A 6,897-nucleotide genomic window follows, 5' to 3' on the forward strand; every position below is an offset into this window, starting at 1 on the left:
ACATGTTCGTGTAGGAAGGCATTTTGGCGCACGGAAAGACAAATGAAGACGTATTTAATAAGATATATAAACATGTTATGCTGTTGTTTAGTTTTAATTTTATGCTTCAAATCAGTAGTCAGCATCGAAGTATGTTGTAAACTCCCCCTCCCCTTAGTATGCAACTGCAAGCACACTTTGTCAAATGCTAAAAGGCACTAACTTTCTTGAAAATTATAATAATCAAAAAAAATTCCGGATTCGTATATTATAACGTTATAATGCGCTTTCATTTTCCGTCAGGTGGGTCTCCAGGTCGATTTGTTATGAACAACAGGAAACAGTATCGTACATTCTTTGCTAAGCGATCGCTCAGGTGGTGCAGTGTCTGTACAGAGCGTCCGCCTTGGATGCGAGAGGTCGCGGATTCAAACCCCTGCCGAATCACACTAAAGACATAAAAATGGTACTAGCAGCTGCCTCTTTTGGCGCCCATCATTAAGATATTGGTGTGAGGATAATGTGATTGGGTGGGACAAAATGCTGTATGTTTGTGGCATGATGCCACATTGCTAGACATCATTATAAACTGTCACAATGCAGACATGGTAGCGATATGATTGCATTTTTTTTTAAAGCTACGTTAAAAATTACACACACACACACACACACACACACACTTTGCTTAGTTATTTGCTATTTGAAGAGATGGAATATTGTTCATATTTCAACCGCTTTTTATTAATGATCATCGATGTGACCAACATATACGATAATAATACTCCCGATGATGATGATGATGGTTGTTGTTCTGATTTCTGTATTTACTACTGCTCCATGGGTATATTATATATCGAACTTGAAAACAGAAGCACTACCAGCAATAAAGCAGCTTTGAAAACAAATCGCACTTAATCGATATCAATATATATTGACATCAAAATGAACGTCAAATGCTCTGTGCAACTGTATCGAAATGAACTATTACATGCTGGGGTTTTTTTCTTTTTTTTTTGGGACAGTTTTAGACCGAAAAAAGTAGTACTTCAAGGGTCTGTCTATGGTATAAATATGTTCATGTACACTTTTCCATTGTAACTTTAAGTGTATAGACTGCAAATACGATGAAGCACAAATCGAGGACGTCGAGTGTTAGCATTGGAACAATGTTACTACTTCGGTCGAGAAGGATAACGACCTATATATGTATTCCTGCCCACTACCATGTAGGATGTATCAAACTGTATATTACTCAAGCGCTCTTTGTCGAGCGTGCTGGTGTGTGTGTACAAAAACAAATGGAATATAATAACTTTAACTGAAATATATACAATTAAATTCTATATAAAAGTGATGCGGCACCTGGGAGTAAAGCAAAAATGGAAGAAACAAATTTCCGGATCGCTACTATCAACAGCAATGGGATAGACAAAGCGAAAGCAGACAAAGTAGCCAAAGAAACAAACTTTGGTGTAATAATGATACAAGAAACACACTATAGAATTAAGCCAGAGTTCGAAATTTTAGTAGAAGACAAACTTAACGCAATAAAGATATGCAACAATTTTGCAAATAATGATATTAGAGTTGGTTGCAACAATAATATTTTTAAAAAGCTGGGAAAGGTTTGAGGAGGGGGGAATTTTTTAAGGGACGGTTGCTACGTGTTAAAATGTTTAATTGGCATATTATAAATGTGTACATGCCAGCTAATAGAAATAAGAAACTAATTTTAAAGAAAACTTATACACCTACCTACAACAATATTCGATGGAAAATCTAATCATAGGGGGAGATTTCAACTGGGTAACTATAAATTAAACCAGTCTAGCAGGATTGATAAATTTTACGGAAATTTTTATGATCCATTAATATATATTAATACTGCAATAACCAACCAAAAGCTATCAGACCATTTCATGCTCACTATTGACCTAAAAATGAAAAAAATAGAAAAATGTGGGTCAGGACTATGGAAACTAAATAATAAGATTTTAAATGACAAAGAATATGTCGAAATAATAATTTAAAAAAGAAATTGAAACCGTCAAAAATGAAGAAAATATTAATATAATAATTGATTGGGATGTTTTAAAAAACAAAATAAAAGGAATAAATATTCAGTACTCAAATAGAGGGCGGAAAAACCCCAGAAAAAAAAGACAAACACGAACTCAAATTAGAACTAAGCAAAACAACAAACGACGATGGAGAAAGAAGAAAAAAAAAACGATTGACAGACAAAATTAAAATCGTTGAAGTAGACGAAAATCAGGGGAGAATAATAAGGGCGGGAAAATTTACAAAGATCTACAACGAGGCAAAAAACGTATATAAGCGAGAAGAATTTAGAAAAGGGGGTGATACAATTTTAAACAATATCAAAATAAACAATGTAACCCATACTGTAAAAGAAGATATCCTAAATAATATTTCCAAATATTATAAAGAACTATACACCACACACCACACAGAACATATACTTCAGCACAATCGACAGCTACTTAAAAAATGTCGACTGTGAGATGACATCAGCAGTACATAGAGACCAATGTGATGATGTCATCTCAGATGAAGAAATCACAAAAAGTATATCAACACTCACAAAAGTCACCAGGGAAAGATGGACTCATCGTGGAATTCTACCAAAGTTCCACGGTGAACTGACGCCGATCTTAAACGCTTTGTATAATAATATAGTTTTAAGTAAAAATAAAATGACTAAATCTATGAGGGAGGGAGTTATCACAATTATGTACAAAGGGAAAGGGAATAGAGACGAGATTAAAAACTGGAGGCCTATATCACTTTTAAACACGGACTATAAGATTTTAAGTAGGATTTTAACAAATACAGTAAAGGGTAGGATAAACAAGATAATTAATGTAAATCAAACTTGTGGGGGAGGGATATACAAAACAATATTTTAAACATTAAAACTATAATTAACTACATAAATGAAACTGGTATGATGAGTGCTATGGTACTCTTCGACCAGGAGAAAGCTTTCGACTGATTTGAACAAAACTGTATAAAGAATGTTTTTAAAAAATTTGGTTTCGGACCCAATTTCCAAAATGGACCAAAATCCTACACACTGGGATAATTAAACGGGAAATGCACGAAAGAATTTGAAATACAACGATCAGTGATACAAGGATGTCCACTATCAATGCTAGAATACGTAATGGCAATATAAATCCTACGTCACACGATAAGAAACAACCCAGATGTGCAAGCAGGGGCGTATTAACCATTAAGCAGACTAAGCACGTGCATAGGACACCAGGGCCAAAGGGGGCACCACAAAGTTGAGAAAAAGGTGAAAAGAAAGAAAGAAAAAAGAATGAAGATTTGTAAAAAAACTGATACAACTAGTGCAAATTGATCATGATGTTCTGTTTCTTGATCATGGTACACCCTAGGGTTATCTTCTCAGGTGTACGTGGAAAAGAGGGGCGCGCCAAGATTTGTCAGTGCTTAGGGCACCAGTGAGCCTTAATCCGCCCCTGATTATACAAGGCATACAAATACCAAACCTAACAAAGAATTAAAAAATGCTCTAACATGCATATGATTGCAACATCTTTATAAGAGAGGGGAAATGCTATAAGCGTCGGGTTCCAAAATAAACCACAACAAGCACGAAATCTTAAAAATAGTTAACTGGAGGGGCAACCACCCTGGATTATCGCCCCCCCCCCCCCCCCACACACACACACACTTACTGAGAGACACTGTAAAGGCTCTAGGGGTTTACTTTGGTAATAAAAAAAAGAAGCTGTAGAAAATTATGAACATATTATCAATAAAATAAGAGAAAATGTGAAAATCTGGCCATGGCGCCATTACCTATCATGGAGCGGGCCCAAGTGGCCAAGACTTATTTATACTCAAATATTAACTACATAATTAAATCCATAGATATGGATAATACAATTTTAAACAAAACGGACAACGAAATAATAGATTATATATGGAATCATAAAATGCATCATGTAAAAAAAGAGACATTATATAGGGCCAAAAGTAGAGGGGGCTTGGGGTTGCCGAGCCCTCTACTACTATAATTAACTAACATAATCAATAGATTAAAAAAAAAAAATGCACCCAGACCCGGCTACAGCGTGAGAAGCACCGTACATCTACTGGTTCGGCTTCACCTTGAGAAACCGACCAGAGATATACAAAAATAACAAATTAATATAAAAAAATCGAAGTGCCACGCAAACATATGAGAACTAATTTTAAAATATAGAGACAAAACAGATTTATGCAAAATTTAATAAGTAAAAGTCACGCTTGGATTAGGGAGGAGGTAACCAAAAATATAAAATGTAGAGTAGAGCAGGACAACTGAGGGTGTAAATTGGACAAAAAAATTGGAAAAATTGGGGAAAATAAGATCTGTCAAAACACAAAGTATAATTTTTAAATACCTGCACAACACCTGGCTAACAGGCGAAGAAACAATCAAACATCGTATGCTGAGGATAATGCCGAAATGCCCTTTATGTAAAACAGCGAACTTCACCAAACTACATACGATTGTCCAATGTGATAAAACTAAACATAATAGGATAAAGTTAATAATGAAAATTTGCAAAAAATATAAGTATAACAAAAATAACATTTTATTCATAGATTTAGACTACGAAAACAAAATCGTTCTAAAATGTATAGACTATATAGTAACTACGATGATATCCTGTGGACAGGTGATAAAGATTTTTAAATAAGATACGTGGTAAAAATAAGAATATTAACCACAACAAGAACTCAGTACGTCTTACGACGAATAGATACTTACCGTCAGGTTGATATAACGCAATTGATGTTGGAATTGGGGGAGAGAGGGGGAGGGAGGAATAGGTATTACAGACCGAAGGGTCGCGTAGCGCAATTGCGAGCTGATGCCATACCCATACCCCCTCCTCGCACCCCACAACAGCCATATTTCAAAGAAAATTTCAAATTCTATTTCAAATATTTCAAAGAAACCCATATAACTTTTTTTTTTTAAAAGAGAAAAGGGAAGAAAGGAAGAAAGAAAAAAATAAAAGAATTTTGTAATTTAATTTTTTTTCTTCTTTCTCTGAAAGAAAATTCTAAAGACATATATAGGAAGGGATACAGGGAAAATATAAGGGGGAAGTAAATGGCGATGACATCATGGGGCTAAGTCACAGGGCTCAGTGAAGTGCATAGGCCCATCATGAGTCTTTGAAAACACCCAATGTAGAACATAAACAGACAAAATAAAGACACAAATACATACTGTATAACACTTAGTTTAAAACCCTACTAACTTCTCCCGCACTGCATGGTTGACCACTATAGAATAATGTGGTCTCATAAATACGTTTGGATCTTTCAATAAAGCATAATCAGATAAACTAAATAAAGGAGGCCTAACGCGACCCAGGAAAAACACATAGAGAATAAAGAAGCGTGAACCTTGGATCGAGCGTAACCTACCTATCAACATCTTTAAAGACTATTATGAGGAACGACACATATTATCACTCGAATAATAAAATAGGAAATTATTTTTTTTAAACAAAATCTAAATAGTACACCATTCCATCGTCAAAATTAGAAAACCATAAAACAAATTAAAAGATACAATATAACATCATAAAGGAAGAAATACAACTGGGAAAGATATTTGATCTATACTTGCTGTCTCAAACATAAAGAAAATATAGCATACACACAATATAACACCATTACATATAGCAAACACTGAGACCTAGGCGACATATAGCAAAGGTTACAAAACATTTCAAGGGAATGAACTTCGAGCAAGGTGAGGGAAACCAGACTCGGACGAACAACCCTTTAGATAACACTATGGAAACATAAATACCCCATCAAAAATTCTAAAAACTAAATTTTTTATATAAAATTTTGTTTTAATAAAACGTAGAACACATCTGAGGGGGAAATACACAAATATAAAATACTTTTTATTTTTTGGGGGAAATGGGGGCATCTGTCCGTTGCCCCCCCCCCCCAAAAAAAGTGTGTGTGTGTGTGTGTGTGTTATTATACCCATTACATTACTTGCAAAATATATATGGTGCTGACATTTTTGGCAAGAGGGAGACCTACCGATATTCTGCATATAATTATTTTAATGTTTTTCAGAGCGAGAGTATTGGGGCCTGATCTGTTCAATATATTTCTCAACTGATACAGCAGGTATAATCAGAGGCGTAACTGGGGGGGGGAAGGGGAGTACATATGTCCCCGGGCGCCAAGGTACAGGGGCGCCAAAATGAGGCTTACAACGTTACATTATAATAAGTAAACAAGGGTAATATTCAAAAATGTGATTAAACGGGGAGGGGGCTGGGGCGCCAATTTTATAGTTCGTCCCCGGGCGCAAAATATCATAGCTACGCCTCTGGGTATAATAGAGACCCGCCCCCCCCCTCCCCCCCCCCCGAGTTTGCCACAGAGCGCTCGTGTAATATACGGTTTAATACAAAATACATGATTGTGGGCAGGAATATACAAAATTTGGTCGATATACATGATCGTTGGTATCTATTCAAACGAGGGCCATGAAATACATTAGCAAATTCCTACAGTATTTTAAGGCAGGCGATTACGAATTATTTAAACCACGTTTTTCATCTGTCACAGATTTTATAATCATTTTGAAGTGGCTGCTTTATCTCGAGGAAAACGAGCGGTAAGTGTTATACAAAACAAAATCTTAATAGCAATTTGATCACTTTTGCGTCATTTGACAGTAAGAATAGTAATAAATAGAGGATAATTTCTTTTCCTACGTTAGGCCTAATACCTGGTATGTTTTTTAGTGTGGTACACACACAAAAAACAACCCCAAAACAACACTAACAACATTTTAAAAAACCCACAAAAACGAGTGCCGTGCCGAAGCCACGG

This window comes from Sinohyriopsis cumingii, chromosome 1 (genome assembly GCF_028554795.1).
Source record: "Sinohyriopsis cumingii isolate HCF-2022 chromosome 1, ASM2855479v2, whole genome shotgun sequence".
NCBI classification, from domain to species: Eukaryota; Metazoa; Mollusca; class Bivalvia; order Unionida; family Unionidae; genus Sinohyriopsis; species Sinohyriopsis cumingii.